This window comes from Cebus imitator, unplaced genomic scaffold (genome assembly GCF_001604975.1).
Source record: "Cebus imitator isolate Cc_AM_T3 unplaced genomic scaffold, Cebus_imitator-1.0 Scaffold422, whole genome shotgun sequence".
Lineage (NCBI taxonomy): Eukaryota > Metazoa > Chordata > Mammalia > Primates > Cebidae > Cebus > Cebus imitator.
Genome location: NW_016107737.1, coordinates 1013669 through 1036493, shown reverse-complemented (window position 1 = coordinate 1036493; position 22825 = coordinate 1013669). Strand labels below are relative to the sequence as shown.

Genomic DNA, 22825 nt, shown 5'->3' with positions numbered 1-22825 from the left:
TAATAATAATTTTCTGAAAATCTGCAGATGCTCTTGCAGTCTTGAAGCTTAGCTATTTGCGGGAGCTAGAGCCGCAATACCAAGATCCTTCCACTAGAGGGGTGAATTGTTCCTAATGAATAAGATCTCCTTGTCTGGGTAGGGGGACAGACTGGTGCTGATAACTTAACAATGATACGGTGACTCCAAAAACAGGCTCGGAGCGCCTTTTATCGTAACATTGATATTCAGTGAAACTAGTTATAGGACAGAGTGCTCGAAAAGAGGTTTTAATTATCAAGTCCTAATGGAAGTACCACCTGTTGTTTTGTGAATTTATGTAAGCTATGGATGGAAAAAGAAAACATCATGATACCCGAGGTATAACAAAAGATGTCAACCTGGCTGCAGAATGGAGATGAAAATAGAACTCCTGGGGGACAGTATGGTAGCTTTGAGTATCTGAGGAAAAAGTTTACTGAGAACCTCAGACATATATGGTTAGTACAGTTGTCTTGCAGAAATACAGTCATTGCAATTTTTACATAAAACATGATTAGTAAGGAAAACGATGGACCTGGGCATAAATAGCCAACATTCTCTACTTTGTTTTTTAAGGGGAAAAGAAGGTACTGCTGACAAATTCTCTTTAGCTGCACAGCTCACATCCTATTTGCTGCTGCATTCTCCAGGGATAGCGAAACATCTTACTGTAGCAGGCAAAATATTGAAAGAATAGAAGTATCCTAAGCCACAAGGTTGGCCAAAAATATATATTAGTATGTCCTGACAGCCATTGTTTAAAAAGTAAAAGTCAAAAGCTAGTTTCTAGTGTTCTAGCAACAGCAGAAATGCTTTAAGCAAATAATTTCAAGTTATTTCCACTCTAGTGTTGCACATTAACTTTATGTGCACAGAATGTAGACATCATTTTGACATGTTGCTGATGGAAGAGATGCAAAGAAATAAAAATGAGCAGAAAAGAGGTGGTTCAAAGGAGATACATGTGTATGTGTATGTGTATATATATATATGTGTGTGTGTGTGTGTGTGTGTGTGTGTGTGTGCATATATATATATATATATTTTTTTTTTTTTTTTAAAGAGAAGTTCAAATGTTAGAGGTTGTTTCCAGTAGTTTTCAAGCTTTTTAAAGGACCCCTCTTGGGGACACTTTACACAAAATTCTCCATCAATGCACAGTCCTTTCAGTGTGTGCCAAGGAGCAGTTTCTGACACAGTAAGAAACACTAGCTGGTTTCTGGGATAAAATTTACTTCCTTGACATACACACACACACACACACACAAAGACACACACACACACACACAAAGACACACACACACACACACACACACACACCACACAGAGTCAGTTCTTATTATTCACAGATCCTGTATTTGCAAGTTTGCCTACTTGTCAAAATTTATTTGAAACCACAAAATCTGTATTTCAGATGATCATTGGTCATTCCTAGGCATGCATGGAATGGGGAAATTTTTAGCTGACCATGTGCAAACACCCATCTGAGGCTGACATGGCAACAGTCTGCCTTCTTGTTTCAGCTCTCAGATTGTAGACACAGTCTTTTAGTGACCTATTTAGTGACACTACATTTGTTTTTTGTTTTGTTTTTTTTTTTTTTGGTGACTTAGTATGGCCCTTCAGTGTCATGCTGAATGGCTATCTAGTGTTTCTGTGTTCCAGAGGCTGGGATGTGACTTACAGGGAAAATACACATGCCAGATAAGCTTGTAAGTTCAGTATTAATGAATCAACAAGAATATTTAAAAAGATGACTTTAAAACATGGTTATGTATTGGTTGATTGACAGAAATGTGATCAGTGGCTCACAGGAACATAACCTTTCTTTTCCCTTAGGAAAGTTCAGTGCCCATTAACTCAGTGTTGGTGGAGACTTCATAGAACACAACTACTGTGAATAATAAGAATCACCTGTGTGTGTGTGTGTGTGTGTGTGTTTGTGTGTGTGTGTACAGAGACTGGAAGGGAGAGGAAGAGAAAGAACAGAGAAAAGAATCATAATTCTGAATATCAAAGTGTCTTTCACTTTGGAATATTCGTCTCTGCTGACAAAGACAAGAGCATTTATTTTAGTTTTTGCATTCAAACCAAATTCAATTGAAGTAGATCAAATACTCCAAAACTGATGAGGGGGAAAAACACCCCACTACAATAAAGGCTCCTTTTAAACCGTTAACAGCGGTTTCGTGTCTATTTAATAGCTGCTCTGAAGGAATCCCCTTAAATATGAGCCATGAAATATCAGTACCAAGATGAAAAAAGCTGAAATAAATAAGCAAGTGTGTGTTTGTGTGTGTGTGTGTGTGTGCGCGCGCACACACACACACACACATACTCACATGCATAAATGAAGATTTGGTATAATAATTATGTGTCTGCCAATAGCATAGTGTTAGCTCTAGCCAGCCCAGGACTCCATCCCAGCTATGCCAATTGCTACAAATGTGATGTTAGATGAGTTAGAAAAAACCTTCAGCCTCGACTTCTTCATCTGAATAAATGGAAATAGTAACTACTGAAATAGTTTCTGTGAAGTTTGTATAATTTATATAATACATCAAGCCTAATGATTACCTTATCAATGAACATTATTTTAACTTTTGTATTCATTTTTCCTAATGTAGTGTTTTTTTCATATTCCATGTAGGGAAAACATTAAGACTATGCTGTAAGCTATCAATTGCTTTTAACCTAGGATCAGTCATTTACAATCTCCAGCAGCACCCATCTCCTTAGCGTTTCTCCACAGTTCTTGTGTGGTCCCTTTTCAGTTCCTGTACCTATTTCCTACAATATCTATCTGGAGCTGTCTCCAATTTTCTTTTCCTTCTACCCTACTATTTTCTTTGCTCCTCTCTACACATAGCCTGGATGCTTGCTGTTAAGGACTGAATGTTTGTGTCCCCCAGAAGAAATATGTTAAAATCTCACCCCACAATGTAATGGTGAGAAGGTGAAGCCTTTGGGAGATTATCTGGGTCATTAGCCCTCAAAAATGAGATTAGGGCCCTTATATAAGAAGTCCCAGATTGCTCCCTAGCCCTCTTTCCACCATGTGAAGTTACAATGAGGAGTCAGTAGTCACAACCCAGAAGTGTGGCTATAATATAGGAGTGAGCAGGAAGGAAAAATGAGAAGAAAGACCAAACAGGCAGGCAAAGGACAAATTAGAAAGACCTTGTGAACTAAGCCAAAAAGAAGTCTTCTTTTGCAAGAGTCATAAAGAGGCATTGTGGAAAGTTAAGGAGAGCTGTGATATGATCAGATTTTTGTTTCAGGAACATTCAAATTTGACAGTAGTGGGAAAAATGAATTGAAGGGATCAAGATAAATGCTGAGAGAACCATTAGAAACTTAGGGCAGTAATCCAGGTAAGAAATGGATCACTTACTATAACCCAGCCACACTTCCACCCTGTGTGGATAACCTGTGGGTCACCCAACCACACTGGTGCCCTGATCTCAGATTTCTAGCCTCCAGAACTGTGATAAGTAAATTTCCGTCATTTATAAGCCACTAAGTTTGTGGTAGTTTGCTACAGCAGTCTGAATGGACTAAGAAACCTACTACAGAGAAGATAAACACTTTCAGAAGATAATTCCCTTAGCTTCCTCCTCTATCCCCTAAGACAGAATTATATGCATCCACCTCTATCCTTGGGTATCTATCATTCATCAGCGTCTTGCCAGTTTGTGGAGAATTATATTAACTGCTTGACATATTTATCTTATTTTGTCCATACGGCAGATCTTTGACATAGTTCAAACCTGGGTACTCCAGATGTGCCTCGTTGAGGAAGATTCTGTGGCTAAATGGGAGTACAATGAAGAACAGGTCTATGATAATTCCTGTGTGTGCTGTGTGTACAAGCATGGGTTTTGGTGGTTCTTTTGCCACACAGATGACATCTCTCCTCTTACAAATCTTTCAGTCTCCTATTGGCACTCTTTTTTTTCTCTGCTTGCCCCTTAAGTGTTGGAATTTCCTGGTGTTCCATGCAAACCATATGCACGTCCACTCTACATTTTCTCTAAGATGGATTGCATCCACTCTTACAACATCACTTTCTTAAGTGAAGGCGACTTCCATTTCTCCATCTTTGGACCTCACTTATTTTCTCCTAGGTTAGACCTCTAGTTCCATGCGAATTTTTCATAGCCATGCGGCCCTCTGTCAACATAGCTAAAACTGAATTTACCATTTGACCTTCTGAACTTTCTTTTGCCAGAGTGACTGCCATCTCCAAGAGCAGCATGGCTGTCAACTGGCTCCATCCCCCATGCCACATGCCCAAAGCTGTTCTCAGCTTCCACCTTTCCGGCTTCCCTTCATATAAATCACTCAAAAAGTCCTGCTAATTTGACCCACTGAGTATTTCTGAGATCTGCCCTCTTTTTTCTATTCTCTCTATCATTTACTTAATTCAGATTCACATCATTTCTTACCTGTATTACTGCTATAAGCTTCTAATGGGTCTCCCAGCATTTTTCTTGATCCCTGCAATCCACTCTCCTCACTGCTGTCACATTTGAATTTTCCTGAAACAAAAATCTGACCATATTCCAGCTCTTTTAAACTTTTCACAATGCCTCTTTACTACTCTTGCAAAAGAGGACTTCGCTTTGGCTTAGTTCACAAGGTCCTTCTGACCCGCCCCTTGCCTGCGTCCTCAGCCTTTCTTCTCATTTGTCCCTGATGCTCACTCCTGTATTATACTCATACTTAATTACTCTGTTTCTTAATCATGATAACATACTGTATCTTGCTTCTAAGACCTTTGTACTTGCAAATCCCCTTTCCTGGAGCCATCTACCTTCTTTTCATCTAAATAGCCTCCTAATATGTTTAAAAATTTAACTCAAACACCACCTACTTCACAAAACCCTTTTCAAACCAAGTCCCACACGATCTTTCTTGGGCATTTCCATAATATCTCATTCTTAACTTTCTTAGAGCACGTAACATGTAATTTTGAAAGGGCCTGCTTACGTGTCTGTCCTTATCTTCATTTGAGCTCACGCAGAAGCAGATTCTGACACAAGGATTCCAATGCAAATAGCGTATGACAAAGATGAGTTCAGGAAGCTCTAGCAGGAGAGCGGAGAATTGAGTCAGAGGAGAAAAGCAAGCCAGTGAAGTGTGTGTCTTCACTCAAGTTACCACTATTGGTAACTGGAACATAAATATGCGGAGGAACTCCAGGAATCAGTTTTGAAGATATGCTTCAGAATTGTTCCAGTTGAAGGGTGAAGGAACTAGCTTATTTATGTATCAATACCCATTAGTCATCGTTGAGGGTCTGTTGTTAATAGGGTGGGAGTGTTGATGGGTAGAAGATAATTTGGGGACACATCCAGTCTGCTGTGTTCCACAATCCCTTGGCAAAACGATGAAAATGCTGTGAGTTGGAAGTCAGGTTGGTATGCACGTGAACACAAGGCTCCAGAGCACAGGGACAGAGCACTGATCTAGCAATAATCTACTTGAGAACCGGGGTCAGTATCTGAATGTTTAATGTTAGAATATTAATTTCCCTCTAATAGCACATGTAATAAAACTCAAGTGAAGATTTTAATCCAGTTTTATCAGACTCCAAATTCTTAAGTCTTTTACACACATCAGACAACCGCCCATCTAGACACCAAATAGGAGAAAGGAAGAAAATGACTTGTGTAAAGTCAAGCTAACAATATAAAACAGGCACACTGGATATTTTAGAGATGTTAAAATGTGCCTAAAAATTTCAGTTTAACTAATGATGTGCAAAGAACTATGTTTTTTTCCATGGGATCACAAAGAATAAGAGACTTTCTCATTGTCAAGTATATCATTATCATCTATGTGTGTTTGTGTTTTTATGTATGAGTTTGTATATGTGCAGGAAGGAGGGCAGTGGTGGTCGTGGTAGAATAGACATATATGCCACTTCAGGGAAATTTCTAGAAAAGAATGTCTATGCCACCAAACTAATTTAACTTTTACCAACTTTACCATGGCCATAAACATTTCTGTAGGAAAAAAAATGTACTTAGAATTAACCATTGTCTAGTGAAAAGAGCAAATCAGTCAAGTATCAAAAGCCATGGACCCTATGCGTAACTTTGCAGCAAAATTGCTATATTACTTCTGATAAGTACTGATTTTCCTGGCCCCAGTTTCCTTATCTGTGGAATGGGGTGGAGGGAGCTCTAAGGTCTCTTCCACATTTATAACTGCTATGTTGTGCCTTAAAACAAGCTGTAAACTAGACACTTTCAGATGAATGTTCTTTAATTTCTTTTTCTCCAAATGAATCCTGTGACAGTTTAGTATTTGCTTTTTATAAAGAATCCTTGCATTTTCTTTTTTTGATGACTAAAAGTAACTCATTGATATTCCAAACAGGGTATTTGTTAAGCCCTCATTTTACAATATGACCCTTTGCACATTAATAGTCAGAAAACTAAGACTTAAATAAATAGAAATTACTGTTTGTCCCAAGGATTAAAGGAGAACAAGTTTGTTATTGTAAAATAATTTTCACAAAGAATATTAGAAGGCCATGCATAGGTTTTATAATTGGACAGAACATATTCAATTTTCTAAGTTAAGGCCTCAGAAGAAAAAGTACTATATATAAACAACATAAATTTTAAAAGAACATGTATTAATTTATAATTATTTATATGTGCATATAGTATATAAAATACTTAAATAACAGAGAATATACATTTATATTGATGCACACTCAAGAAGATAAATATTTTGGGGGCTCAAGTATGGCATTTTATGTTTGATTTATTTCAAACTGCAGAATAGTTATAAATATATGGTGGACTCACAAAAAAATTTTTATTGATTATTGATTTATGCTGTGTGATATTAGGACCACAGAAAAAACTTTCTATAAACTTGTAAATCTCTCAGCATATTGACTTAAAGACAACTCAAAAATGAAAACCATAAAATTAGAGCCAGAGAAAAGAAAACACATTTGAGATCAGAAATGCTGAAGTGTAATACCACGTAGACAGAACCACCCTTTTCATTATTTTCCCTTCATTTAATTAATACACTAATCATGTCACATTTGTTCTCATGTAAGAACCAATCCTATGCAAGATCCACCTTCCCAAATTGTTTTCTGAAGTTTGCATTCCTTTCTCAGGAATGTTCAATAAAGACTATGTTTTTGTTGTGACAGTAAGTCCCAGCTGGAGGCTACATGTTTGTGACTGATAAACTTACGTGTAGCATCAGTTATCTGAAATTGATATTTATTTAGGCTTTTTTTTTTCTTTTCTTTTCTTTTTTTTTTTTTTTTTTTTTTTTTTGCGACGGAGTCTCACTCTTCTAGGCCAGGCTGGAGTGCAATGGTGCGATCTTGGCTTACCACAACCTCCGCCTCCCCATGTTCAAGAGATTCTCCTGCCATAGCCTCCCGAGTAGCTGGGATTACAGGTGTGCAACACCACGCCCAGCTAATTTTGTATTTTTAGTAGAGACAGGGCTTCTCCATGTTGGTCAGACTGGTCTCCAACTTCCAACTTCAGGTGATCTGCCCGCCTCAGCCTCCCAAAAATACTGGGATTCCAGATGTGAGTCACCATACCCAGCCTTTATTGGGGCTTTCTTTTTGGCCAACAGAGCCCTGATTGGGGGTAAGGAAGACTGGTAAAATATAGAAATGGTTGTTTAAGACACTGCTTTCTCCTTTCAATTCTAGAATTACATTTAAGCCAGGAGAGAGAAAAAACATAGGCAGAAGTCTAAGGCAATCTTTTCATATGCCACAGCCTCTATTGGGGAGACCTAATTCATTATTTTCTTAATATCCCCTCTTTTGGGCAAAATTATTCATAATTCAGGCCTAAGCTGTTTGGGGCACTTCCTACTGGAAGCATTTCTTACATCTCTTCCCTCTTCTGACCAGCATGTGTCTTTCTGTTATTCATTCTGTTATGTCCTAGACTTTTTCATGCCACTTATCACATTAATAGTTGACAATTAGGGTCTTTCTTGTCCCAAGGCAGCAACCCTGCTCATCTTGTTCCCTGGTGTATTTCCAATACCCAACCTGGTGCTAAATTATGTTAGTTGAAAAAATGAATGGTCCCGTTTCTTGCCCAAAGAATAAAGCCTGCTAGGTGACTATTTAATGAGTTCTTGAACATTTCAAAAGCACTCTTTTAAATAATCACCTCAATTTTTTGATATTTTATGGTACTAGATCAAACTATAAATCGAGCCCATAAAAATAATGTTTTTAACATTTTCACTGGCAAAATTTGAAAAGTCTGATAATACCAAATGTTAGAGAAATTATAATTCAACAGGAAGTCATCCACATTGTACATAAAGACATGTTGGAAAACAAGTGACATTGTCTTTTATGGCCCAATAGTTCCACTTGAACGTGTATACACCCAAGAGAAATACTTTTACATTTATGTTAAAAGTTATGTACAAGAATATCCATAAGAAACACTGCTCAAAATTGTGAAAGACTAGAAATAATCAAAGCCCACTAACAAGAAGGATAAATAAATAATTTGTGATGTGTTTATATAAAAATATTAAACAATGGCAAAATAAACTCAGCTACATGCAAAACCTTGAATGAATCTCAATAATGGGATACTGAGCAACAAAATGTCTCAGAAGAAAACATGCCAGATAATGGTACCCTTTATTGTAATTAAAGCTAAGAATAACAAGTAAATGATGTATGTTCGAAGCATAGTTATGTATACAATAATATAATTTTAGAAAACAAAAAAGAGTAAACACAAGATTCAGAATAGTCCCTACCTCATAGCATGCGGCAAGACAGTCAGAGGGAATGGGAAGTATTCAAATCCTTAGGTTGGACAGTGTATTCACAGGTTTTCATTCTAATGCCACATCGACTGTATGAATAAATGAGCGTATGAATTGACGAATCAATGAACAAATGAACAAACCAGTAAATAGTTAAATATGTAAATGAATAAATAACAAATAAGCCCTGTGAACATACAAATCATTGCAATCCACAATAAACCAAAGTTTGTGATTAACACAATTTTGTTTTCCTGAGGTTCATTAAAAATGCATCAGAGTATATCGTGAGTGGTGTCAACTTTGATTTTCTTTCTTTAATTTCCCAGATTTGATTATTCTTCTTATGAAGACCAATATCAAATACCAGTTTGGTGTCCAATAATTATCTTTGAAATAAACAGACACATTTTTTAAACATTAGATTCATTTCTTCATTTATTCATTCACTAATTTCATTCTAGGACTATTTAGTGAGCATCTACTGTGTACTAGCAACTACATTCAGTATGTCAAGAATTTTGTAAACCCAATCCCTAAAAAATGAATTAAGGCTCAATCTTAGAGTAGGAACAAACCACCAGTTATTACTGTGATAAATGTTTCAAAGGTAGACATAAAACGTATGTACTGTGGGGGAATTCTGAATGCTTCAAAAGTGGGCGCTTAATAACTAAAATTAACCTGTTTTCTAGGGCAACTTCTCTGGTGAACAGGCATCTGAATTGAGACCTGAAGGATGAATAAAAAATACCTGGGTGAAAAAAAAATTATTATTCCAAAAATAAACAGAATTAGAACCCCAGAAATGAGAGAATGGCATATTGAAGAAAATAACACAGGTCTGATATGGCTGGAGATAGGGAGACTAGCACAAGATGAAACTGGTCAGGTAGGCAGAAGAGCCTGTTTACAATAGCTTTGAAGGTTATAAAGTCTGAACCATATCCCAGGAGAAGTATAATTCCATTGAGGTTTTACAGCAGAAATATAGCAAGAACAGATTTCCACTTGTTAAGTGTCACACTCTCTGCTGGGTGGGGGAAGAACTAGAAGAGGGGTAGATCAGTGGTAAGCCTATTTCAGTGTGGCATGAAAAGGATGATCAATACATTGACTCAGGTATTGTGATAAAGATAGAAAAAGCAGGATAACTGGAAAGATATAGAGAAGGAAGGTTGTAAACACAGAATGTGTGTGTCTCTTCCCCGCTCCCTCCAAATTCAAATGTTTGAAACCTAACCTTCAAAATAATGATGATGTGAGACAGGGTTTTGGGGAGGTGGAGTGTGGAGACCTTATAAATGGGATTAGTGCCCTTATAAATGAGACTCTGGAAAGCTCCCTTGGCCCTCCTTCAACTATAGGAGGGCCCAGTGAGAAGAACCAGAAAGCAGTTCCTTACAGAATACTGAAACTGCAGATGTCTTAATCTTGGACTTCTCAGCCTTTAGAACAATGAGAAATACATTTCTATTGTTTATAAGCCCCCAGTGTATGGTATGCTGTTGTAGGAGACTGAATGGATTAAAACAGAAGGATATATAGAATTCAGTTTCTGATTAACATTGTTCTTTACTTTTGCTCTACTCTTACATTAGTCTGATGTAAACACTTATTTCTTATGTATCATTCTTTAAATTCACTGGATTTCCTGAGTCCAAGCACATCGGTCTAGGTAATTAATGCTAGCTTCTATAACAAATAATCCACAAAGTCATTGTTTTAACATACTAAAAGTTTTATTTCTTGCTCATGCAAACTTCAGTGCAGATGTTCCTGATTAGTGGCTTTCCTGGGCTTTTGTTCTGTAACCAATGACTGAGGTTTCTTTAAGTTTGCCCTTGGGTCATTAACTTGTCATATTTTCTGAAGGATGAAGAGGTGAGAGAGAGAAATAGATGAAAATGTGGAAGGCACACCTACTCTTAACTATATCAGTCAGAAAGTGACCATCTCTTTCATTTCCATTCTGTTGTAGAAACCAGTAAAATGGCTCATCTAAATGCAAGGAGGGCTGGGAAAAATAGTTTACCTATATGCCAAGAGCAACTGACTAGTCTCCCATACTGAGGAGTATAGTCTTTCACCAATTATAAGCAATTCACAGATTCAATACTTCAAATACTGTATCTGTCTCATTTTGTCTATTTTTTCCTTCTAGAATTCCACATACATAATTTAATATATATAATATGTATGTAGGCATGCATATTTTGAAGTCTATATTTCATATTTGACACCTCTGTCTCTTTGTATTAAATTTTAGGTGATTTTTTTCAGATTTTTTTCTACCATATCAATTCTTTAGTTCCTGTGTTATTTCAATGATTATATTTTTTAGTTTGTAAATTTCTACCTTTAAAAAATTTGTATTATTTCTGATAGTTTAATTTTTCTGTTGCATTTCAATTCTACTTTTTTATTAATTTAAAATATAAATGCATACATTTTGTGTCAGACCTGGCACAGTGGCTTATGTCTGCAATCCCAACATTTTGGAAGGCTGAGGTGGGAGGATTGCTTGAGCCTCAGAGTCAGAGTCCAGCCTGGGTAATAGTGAGAACCCCACCCTGCAAAAAATAAAAATTAGGCATAGTGGTGCATACCTGTGGTCTCAGGTACTCAAGAGGCTGAAGTGGGAGGATCACTTGAGCCCAGGAGGTTGAGGTTGCAGTGAGTCTTTATCTCGCCACTTAATCACTGCATTTCAGGCTGGGCAAGAGAGTGAAACCCTGTCTCAAAAACAAAACAGAACAACAACAAAAACTTTGTATCAAAGAATGTCAGTATCAGTCCCTGGGAAGTCTAATTCTATTGCTTATTGTTTATTGTGACTTTTACTCTTAGTGGCCTGTTTCCCTATGTTAGTTCTGGATTATGAAATCTTATTCAAATGGTAGGGCTTTATCTTTAGAAATTCTGCAAAGCTTATATTGAGATTCATTTATTTAGTGACAATTCACGTTTGCTTCTTCCTGGCTTTCCATGATTCTAAGTTGAGATGATTTTGAAATCGTTTTTAGCTTGTAGTTTATCAGATCATATACATGTACAAATAACAATTTCAGATACACTTAGGGAATAACCTGATTTTTTACAAATTCTCTAAGAAACTTTTGTTTTTACATAAATCTGGGCTAAAATATGTTTTCTTCATAACTGCTTTCAGGCAGACCTTTTTTATGCTCCACACTTTCACTGAACTCATGAGTTTTGAAAAGCTTGTCTTCCAATTCTAAATACTCACCTTGAGTTGGCCTAATGTTACAAAACACAGGTTTTGTTGAGTTGTAGAAGCTTCATACACATTGTCAAGGTAGATATGGCTACATCACATTTTTCCCCTGTTTCCTTATTTCCAGCATTCTTTATGATTTTGTCTTTCTAGAGACACTATTATTTATATGCAAGCTCAGCTATACACTTTCCAAGATAATTATTATCATTCAATACTCCTAGATGTTTTATAGCAGAACAGCTTTTCTGGCATGTAGTTAACCATGCTTTCAGATAGGTAAGTTCTTTGTAATCAAATAGATATGCCGAGTTTTCTAATATTTATATTCCCACAGCTTCAGCTATGTTGCTGGCTGTTAAATGTATAAGTTATTTTTCTTCTTTTCTAAATCATTGACTGGCGTTTTCAGTTTTATATCCATTACAGTCATTTTAAGCATGTTATGCTTAAAATACTATAACTCATCTTTCTTTCTTCCCACTTTGGTTCTCCCACACGTATTCTCTGCCTAACCCCCAAGTCTTATTCTCATACCTAGGTCCACTAGAGCAAGCTCAGTTCCGCCATGTTCTTGGAGGACATCTGGATTGAGTCACTATATATTGCCAGAAATCTATGGTCCGTAATCCAATGGATATCACAATTAAGCCATATCTCCAGTCTTAAGATCAGTAGGTCATTGTTAATAAAAAGACATTCAGGATACCTCTACTTTGTGAGCTAGCTCAAAGTGTTGAGTTATATTTTCTTAGCATACTTTGGTAATACTAGGGCTTTAAGGAGCCTCCTTTATCTCAATGAGTGCTGGACTAACAGAAGGAGTGACAACAATGTAGGTAGTTACAGCAATGTTACATTCCAGTAGCAATGTCAAGGTCAAGTCACAAGGCAGAAAAGAGCAGATTCAGGGAAGCAGGAAGGGGTGAGGTTGGAACTTTGAGCTTTTTGGAACCTGAATATCTGCCAAGGAAATCACATGAGATATTTGAGACTCTGCCTGCAGAAGAAAGGGGGTTAGAATGCTTGTATATGTAGAAATTTTGTTGACTGAAAACTCAGAATCAGAGACCATATTTATGGCCATCACAGATGTTCTCTTTTAAGCTAGAATAGTAAGAGTTATCCAAATATTACTAAAGTATATTTCACAAGGAAAATTTTAATACAAATAAATATTACAAATAAATGCTTGAAGTGGAGAATACTCTCATATTTATACTCCCTCTGTTTCACTTACATTGCCTATTTGTAATAAATATTACAAATAAGAAAAATAGAAATAAGTGTCTTAAGAATACAGGCTGGAGATGTAGTCAATTGGTTTCTGTGAATAGAGAAAATTAATGTATTTTATCCATTTCATTGCATAATATGAAGAATTAAATCACCTGCATTTGAAGGAATTTGGTTTGGGATTCCTCATGGTAAGACAATTTGAAAAGGCTATTCAAGGTAAAATTTTCCTAAAGCAACAGTATTAGGACAGCCATGATTATTTGGTATTAGAAAAAAAATCCAACATCTTAGTGGCTTAACTCAATAGTTTATTTCTCATTCAGGCAAAGTCCCTTGAAAGTCTGGCAGCTGTGTAGATAATGGTTCACAATTCACCTTTTCTTTTCCCAAGGATGTTACATATTATCACTTTAGACACACAGATGAGAAGTACTTCTTTTTTTCATAAGTTAGGGCTTAATTCTCTCATGGATCCTCCACTGAAGGGCAACTGCCATCCACTTACTAAGACAGTCATCTGGGATGAGGAAGGCTCTACTATCCTCCACCTATATCATCTGGAATACCTCTTCTACTCAGTCAACATTATAGAAGAAGACACAGCTATAGAGGTATTGACCAGCTCTTTTATACTTTTGTCCAGTGATGTCATGTCATATCTGACCACAGCCATTGACCAGAACTAGTCTCATGACTTCATCCAATTGCATAGTGGTAGAGAATTGGAATGAGAGAAGAACCAGACATTGGTGAACACTTGTAATGTCTACCAAAATAAATTATGGTGATAGTTAAGAAATAATAAAATCTGGTTTTGATTTCTAATTTGGGGAGAAAAATATCTAACATCATATGCTTCACAGAAGAATGATTAGAAGAACATTCTTTTAAGAAGTGGTGACTTTTCTATCAACAGACAGAAGTTGGTCTTAGGATTTTGATTGTATATGAAGATAAGTAATAGCACTGGAAACATAAAAATACTTTGTGAAATCAAATTCTTAGAATTGGTTTATAAGAACATCAGTTTAAAAATATATCCTTGAGGACTTACTAATCAACAGGTATACGTTTCAGTTAAGCAAGATGAATGAAGTTCTAGGTATTTGTTATACAACACTGTACCTCTAGTCAACAATATTCTACTGTACTTAAAACTTTGTCAAAAAGGCAGATCTCACTTTAAACATTCTTACTACAAAAGTAAATTTGAAAACATAAAATAATGTCAGGATGTAGATCAAAATATTGTCAACAGTTTTTCTTTAAAAGACTGAATTTATTAGTTTATGATTTTTGTTCTGTATTTTCTAATTTTTGACACAGTACATAAACTTATGATGCATTCCTGCATGCAATTGTACAATGTGTATGCAAATCTTAATATATATGTATTACTTGCATGGCATAAAATATATCCAGTTGATCCTTGAACAACAGGAGGACTAAGAGTGCTGACCCCTGCACAGTTGAAGATCAGAAGGAAGAACTGAAATCAGAAAGTCAAAGACTTATTAGTGCTCCTATGTTAACTTCAGCATTATTAACATAAGCAAAGGTGTGAAAACAACTTATATGTTAAGTGACAGATGAATGGATAAAGAAAACATGGTGTATACATACAGTGGAACATCATTCAGCCATTAAAAAAAGGAAATTCTCTCATATATGACAACATGAATGAAACTTGATGACATTATAATAAGTGAAAAAAAAAAAACAGTCACAGAAAGACAAATACTGCATGATTCTACTTACATGAAGTATCTAAAATAGCCACAGTCATAGAATCATGAGTGGAATAGTGGTTACCAGGGACTGGAAGCAGATGGAAAGAGGGAATTACTAATCAACAGGCATAAAGTCACAGTCAGGCAAGTTGAATACCCTCTAGGGATCAGCTGTACATTTTACCAATAGTCAACAATAATGTATTGTACACTTAAAAATGTGTAGAAAGAGTAGATCTCACGAGTGCTCTGACTACAGTAGAATAAAATAATAAATGCATATCTAAAAATAATTTCAAACTGTGATAAATGCTATATAGTGTTAAGTTTTCTATAAAATATTAATTATTTTTTGAATGAAATGGGAATGAAAAATTCTATGTAAGCCATGTTAATTTTGAGACACCTGTGAGGCCTCCAAGTGAAGATACAATGACATTCCAGAGAAAAACAAAAGAAACAAAAATTAAAAACATGAAAAAGCTGTCAAAATGCAGGCAAGCACCTTTAAAATTTGTCATACCTAATACACGGTTTTTTCTGATCTATATATATATATATATATATATATGAAAATCACAAATATTTCATTGACATAGAAATTAAAACAAAGGCAGGCGATGAGTTTGTCTTACGAAGAGATTTACTGCCAGATGCACATTAAGTCCCCGCTTTCCAACTGCGCTTCCATAAAATGCCTCTTCCTTTACCCGGTTTTCTATACTTACCCTATCCACCAGCCCAGTCACACAATGATTCTTGAACTTCAAAGTGCATCCGAATCATCTGGGGAGCTTGTTAATAATCTCAGTCTCAGGGTCTACTCCAGAAGTACTCTGGGGCAGAGGGAAGATATTTGCACTTTAAAGAGTTTCCCATAGATTCTGATTAATTAATTCATTTGTCAAATTGTTCATTCAACAAATATTTATTGAACATTTAATATGTGCCAGACACTAGAACACAACTCCCTACTAATAATAAAAATAACGAAATTTTATAGAGTTTACCCTTGGGGTGGGAGTGAAAAAGAAAGTGACAGAGAATTAAAAATATATAAACCCAAACATAACATAGTGCATTTGAAAGTGGCAAGTACTAAGGTGCTGATAGGGACAAGGGGCAGAGAAATTCCACGCAGAGAAGGGCAGGTCCGTAACAAAACCCCACCTTCAAGCCAAAAAGCATGAAACCCACAACCCAAAGTGAGAACTTCTGTCCCTGTTTTCCCACTCAAATGTTGCCTTTTCCTCAACCACCCATGACCCTGCCCCACCTCATTCTGTACCTATAAAGATCCCAGACTCAGCTGCCCCAGGAAAGAAGAGCTGGACACTGGGAACTATGGCCAGATGCTGGAGAGAAGTGGCTTGATGTCAGAGGGGCAGCTTGACGGTGTAACTTTGGAGAAGAATCTGGCCAGAGTATGGCTGGATGTCAGGGGAAGATTACCGACTTCCCCCATCCCCCCTTTCAGCTCCTTTCTCATTGAGAACCACTTTCATCAGCAATAAAATCCCGCACATTTACTGTCCTTCAATTTGTTTGCGTGACCTCATTTTTCCTGGATGCTGGACAAGAGCTCGGGAGCCACAAGTGTGGATACAAAAGACTGTCACACTGGCCCTTTGTCCTCGCTGGTGGAGAGTAGCCACCTTGTGTGAAGAGGCAAAGGGACAACTGAGCTGTTAACATTGAAGCCATCCATGGATAGCAGAGCTAAAAGAGCACTGTCTCACACCCTCTGGGTCTTTGGGGGTCACAGGCACCCCCATCGGGATGCTGCTGTGGAGTTCGCTCCTGCTGGGGCTGAAGCAGCCCGCCGGTACCGTGCTCATCCAGTTCCATGTTGTTTGCTGGCACGCTCCCTCCCATGAGGAGTTGAGAGCCTCAGGCTGAGTAAAGGAGGCAACGCTGCTGCGAGTCCTGCAGAAAGGTTCAGGGAAACAGCCTCCTTCAGCGCAAATGAAAGCTTGAACTTTGTTGCCTTGCATTCCAGTCTGCCCACATTAAGCACTATTTTGCCATCAGTGGGCTGGTCCTGAGCAAAAATATTATATTCTCATCTAGCAAGTGTAAAATTTCCTGTCACAATAGTCTATAAATGCAAGCGCCAACGTTTACTTCTCTTTATTTCCCCCTTTAATGAAAATAAACCTTGTTCTTGAGCCCCTATTTCTCCTAATGACTAAGCCTAAGTCTTGTCAACTTTGTAAATTTGAGTGCTTCCAACTTAAGTGAAGTCTGTATTTCAAGATTCTCCTGTTTTGTCTTCTGACTTAAGCTCTGTCAGCAGGTCTGACCTCTTAAACTGCCGAAACAGGGAGGGTGATTTTGGTCATGGTTGCCTCTTGATTGGGTCTGCTGCTGGTGATGTTGGCCATCTGTTCTCCTTGCAGTAGTAAAGGTCAGTGAGGAGCTCACTGTCTGCCCCTGCTGGCTGGGCTCCAGCTCTTGCTGATGCTGTTGGTTCTCCAATATACAACCACATTGTTTATTTCAATGTTAATCTGGCACCAGGCTTGAGTAGTTCATCCAAAACCACATGTTAGCAAACCCATGGGCAATCCACTGGCTTTCAATTTTAATTGTCATTGCTTCCACTCTGGACATGCAGGAACTTTTAGGAGATCCCCAACTCCCTACAGAGGCCATGGGAGACTCAGTGCAGGACTGCATCTCAGACACCCCAACTGTCAATACAAGCCCTTCTGTTACTTCTACTCCACTGCAGCTCCCTACATTTAGTGTGTGGCAGTGTAAGAAATTGTCTCCTTCCTTTCCCAGACAGAAGGGGGCACGGCCCACTCAACTTCCCATCTGCCATTAAAACACTAGATTTCTTCTACTCAAGGAGAGTTTTAGCTGCTGACTATAATGAGGATCCAGGCCCCCACATTAGCATGAAAACTTTGACTCACCTCAACCTATCCTTTCAGACCTCTTTTCTACAGGCAAAGAAGTTCAATTATTTCCTCTTTGGACCAGGGAAAATGTCTTGAGTCATCATTCCTTTACCTTTAGCCTATTCCTGGCAAAATAAATATGTTACATCAAAAATTTGTAGCAAACCCAAAACATTAACAGTCATCAGGGGTAAGTTGAGGTTTGTGCCCCGTAAGGGATTGGCTAGTGCTGGGAATTAAGAGGCTTTTTGTTTCACGGACTTGGATGGGCAGGAGTTGAGGCCTATGGTCATGGCCATTTTAATTCACCAAACTAAAACTGAGAGCTCCCTTCCTATCCAGTTAAATGTAAGATCCTTAAAGGGTAATCTACTGTTTAAGAAAATCACCTATTAGCAAAAGGAAATAATGTAAAAACATGGATTAGTGTGGACTCTAGATGAGAAAATGTCTCCCTGAAAATGATGATCCATGGGCTTGCCATTAAGCAAGTCTGGCTTTATTTACACTACTCAGGAGGCGCAAGATTCTCCAAACCCACAGTACTGTTAGATACAGTAAGTTTCTCTTCAAAGGTTTAACTTCCTTGTTCTTTGTTCTTAAGATCAACTTTTTTGTACCTCCTCATCCCTAGTTACCTGCTTTGTAAACAATTTCTCCCTCCAGTGCCAATCCATAACTCACATTCCTCATCCCTTCCTCATTTAGGAAAATATTCACAAGAGCCAATTGGGTCAGCTTAGATTGTGTGGTCCAACCCTAGCCCATGGGGATATGACACAAAAGTAGGGACTGTGTTAGAGACAAACACCCTGTCCCTCCTTTCTTTGGTGTGTTCTCATAGCAACAAATGTTGTGAGCAGCATCCTTCTGCAGAAGTAAAATTGCCTTGCTGAGGAATCTTTTGAGTGCTCATTTTCTTTGTAACTCTGAGCTTGTATTTCCAACAGTATTCTTTCCAATATATCTGTACACCTAAAATAAAATTATAAGCTCTCAGCCATCTTAAAGGACTTCCTTCTCAGCCAGGGATCTTACAAAATATAACCTGAAACACTGGTTCAGGCCTTGAAGGGAAGTGGATCGGACTTGTCTCATTATACTTCTCCAGCATTAACACCAACACTGACTTTAAGTCTGATGAGAAACATTTTACAACCTATTCTCTCTGAAGCCTACTACCTTGAGGCTTCAGGTACATAATGAAACTTTGGTCTCCACAACCTCTGAACTCAGCCATTCCTTTCTTTGATCCAAGGTCTTTAGAAAAACTCAACCAATTGTCAACCAGAAAATGTTTAAATTTACTTACAGCCTGGAAGCTCCTCCAACCCCCCTGCCCTCTTCATATTGTCCTTCCTTTCTGGACAAAACCAATCTATTTCTTTAATGTAACTAATTGATGTCTCATGTCTCCCTAAAGTGTGTAAAAGCAAGCTGCACCCCAACCACCTTGGGCACATGTTCTCAGGACCTCCTGAGGGTTGTATAATGGGCCATGGCCACTTATATTTGGCTCAGAATAAATTTCTTCAAATATTTTATATAGTTTGACTCTTTTCATCAACATTTCAATTTCCAGCCCTAGAATTTCAGGTCTTCCTTTCTTTATTCCTTTAGTAGCATTTATCTCTGTTGCACTATATATCTTGCTTATTTGTTTATTATCTCTGCCTCCTCAATATAGAATTTAAGCAATGTGAAGGCCGGTGTTTTATCTGGTGAGCTCCCTACTGTAGCCTCAGTGATTAGAACAGTGCCTTGTTATTCAGTTAAGTATTTTTTTTTTTTAAGTGAAATTGCATTAAATATAAAGAATGGTTTCAGGATAGGTAGTAAAATCACTATAATCACAAAACAACTATGGTAAGAGAGCCATAAAGGGTTCTGCAAATAAATCTTTCTGACAATGAATTCCTAATCAAAAATTGTAAAACTCACTAAGAAACAATCCACTAGGAATGAGAGTCATCATGCACTACAAAACACCAAGATTAGATACCCAAGAACTTTAACTGATTAAATTGTTAGATAGATATGAAATCAAGTTGCTTAAAATGCAGACTTTCAAAAATAATTCTAAACGTAATAAAGAATAAAGATGTTTTAAAAATAATTTAGTGTATTTGAAAAAAAAACAGCAACAGCAAACTCAACCTTTAGAAATTAATCATGGAATAATTTAAGTTAAAAACACAATGGCCATATTAAACAAAAAAAATTAAATAAACCAGAAAGAAAATTTAAAAAGAATATTAATATTGTGGCTTAATTTAATATTTTAAATAAAACATAATTCTAGTATCTTCTCTCCAAAAGATAGGACTAAGGATTTTTAACAATTTACTTCTTTATGCATTTTTCTGTTTTAAAAGTTTTTCATAAAAAACATATATGGATTCTAAAATTAGAAAAAATATTAGAAACTTTCATGTTTGTTGACTTTCACAGTAATTACATTGAAACTCTCAAATGAACACAAATATTAACTTAAAAGTTATTCAACCAAAAAACAATGCTTGCTCTTTGATTGATGCTTTCCATAATCACATCATTTTATTCTGAAAAAACTTTAGAAAACAATTTAAGCACTTGGAGATTTAAATATGAGAAAATCACTCCCTTTTCCTTCAACCTTCCCTCTGGGAAAGTATTCTTATTTTAAAGGTCTATAGGTGACAATTTAACTGCAAAATAGGAAAGAATGATTATTGGAGGATAATTTATAAATACTCTCTTAATAAATCATCCAGGGCAGAGGTATTGATACTTGGAATGTCCCCTGGGGTATTTAATAAATTAAGCTAGGCTTCCTTTGTGAAGGGAAGGTAGAAAATTCTGGAACTGTGGGTAAGACAGAGTCATTACAGTATTACGTTTGAGAAGAGATCCTCTAATGCTATTGGACAGAGCCTAAATTAGTTTATGTTGCAAGTCTATTCAGACCTTACTCAAAGCAGAGAAGAAGAAAGTAAATCAATGTTTTGTTTTTGTGGTTTATCAATAAGCATAGATTATATGCCAATATAAATGTAAAAACTGTTATGTTTATTATTTTCCTTCAGACCAATGAATAAAGTATAATAGGGAAGACAAATTGATTAAGATATATGTTAAATCAAATTATTTAAAGTTTTCTTAAAAATCAGTTTGATCCTTTATTCTAGCTTGTAAACTGATAGTTCTAGAAAGGTAACTAGAACTACACTTGTAAGGAGTTGCCTGAGATGAATATTTGCCTGTGAGTAGTTACAGCTCAAACTTGTATATTGGTAAGCCCTCTCCTAAAATAAAACTAGTTACTGACCACCTAGTTAGCAGTTCTTGCAATATAGTCTGAGGACTACTGTAGGTCCCTAAAAACCTTCAAAGAGGACAATGAAATTAAAAACTATTTCAATAATAATGCTAAGAATTATACTAAGAATTATTTACCTTTTTTACTCTTATTTTCTCTTGAATGAATTGTGCAGTTTTCCAGAAGTTACGTGAAGTATGATAATGTTATTACTTTGATGGTTAATAGGATTCACACTTACATACTCTTGTATTTTATAATTTCTCAGTTTTAATTTTTATACAGTAAATATTAATAGATATAATCCAAGTGAACATAAGCCTTTTGAGTTTCTTGTTAATTTCGAAGAGTTTTTAAAGAAATTCCAGCATGAAAATGTTTGAGAACTGATGACTGAATTTATTGAGCTGATGCATACCTTTTGTCCTAAAATGAACAGCAGCCCTGTATTTCCTGTGGAGCTGATAAATTCAGGTTCATTTTTGTTGTTATTGCTTCCTTTTTTTTTTTCTTTCCCTTTCCATGCCTCTTCTAAACCTGTTTTTCTTTCTCCAGCATTTCTCCTGTTGCTTGGAGCTTCCAAATACAAAACAAGAGTGAGATCTGAGGAAGACGTTTTTCTTCCCTAAAGAATATTAGTTAAAAAGATATAAGGATGCTAAATTGTTAAAAATAGAAATGATAACTAAGATCTAAAGTGGCATGTAGGAGCTAATAGAGAAGTGAGTCAGAGCACCAAATAGAACTTACAGTAGCGTAAGAGAACAGCAGCTCACTCTTTATCCTGACTCACTCCAAGCTCAAAAAAGAAGAGCAGAAATAAAGAAACTGGGAGAAAGGTGTCTTCTGGGAACTTTGTATCATACATAGCCCCATGCAAGGGGTGAGGGGTACTTTATCTTTCCTTGCAAGTCAAGAGGGAGGACCTTAAGTGGACCATAATGAGCCTAATGTGAGACACACATTTTGAAAAAGTTGTAATTAGTGATGTCTGACCTCCATCTGGGAAATTCAGAAGACCAGAAATGAATGAGCCACTGCTTTCTTTGTAGATGGGCCAAAGCAGACATGTTTTAGATGGACATGAGATTTTATACTTCAGAGAAAGAATGCATGAGTGATTGCACTGGACCAGATACGGGCATGATTTATACACACACACACACACGAACACACACAAACACACACACACCTGTATACGTATGCATATATGATACGCCATACTACAAAAAACAAATCTTGGTAATAGCAATTAAGATTGATGAGGAAGAATCTTACTTTAGATCTAGTGGTCAGAGAAGGCAAGTCAGAGATGGTGATATTTCAGTTAAACTAAGAAAACATGGACACAGGGAGGGTAGCATCACACACTGAGGTCCTTGTGGGGGTACTAGGGGAGGGACAGTGGGGGGTAGGGAGCTGGGGAGTTAACATAGAGAGAAATACCAGATAAAGGTGATGGGGATGGAGGCAGCAAACCACATTGCCATGTATGCACCTATGCAACAAGCTGCATGTTCTTTACATGTACCCCAGAACTTAAAATGCAATGAATGTGTGTGTGTGTGTGTGTGTGTGTGTGTGTGTGTGT

General features: G+C 36.9%; 1 long non-coding RNA gene across 1 annotated transcript in view; it reads right to left on the bottom strand.

Annotated features, from left to right (window-relative positions):
* Positions 1–17446: 17446 nt before the first annotated feature.
* Positions 17447–22825, bottom strand: part of LOC119468394 — a 15804-nt gene continuing 10425 nt past the window's right edge. The window contains exon 3 of the long non-coding RNA XR_005197072.1: positions 17447–17457. This is a non-coding gene — a long non-coding RNA (uncharacterized LOC119468394). The remainder of the gene's footprint in view (positions 17458–22825) is intronic.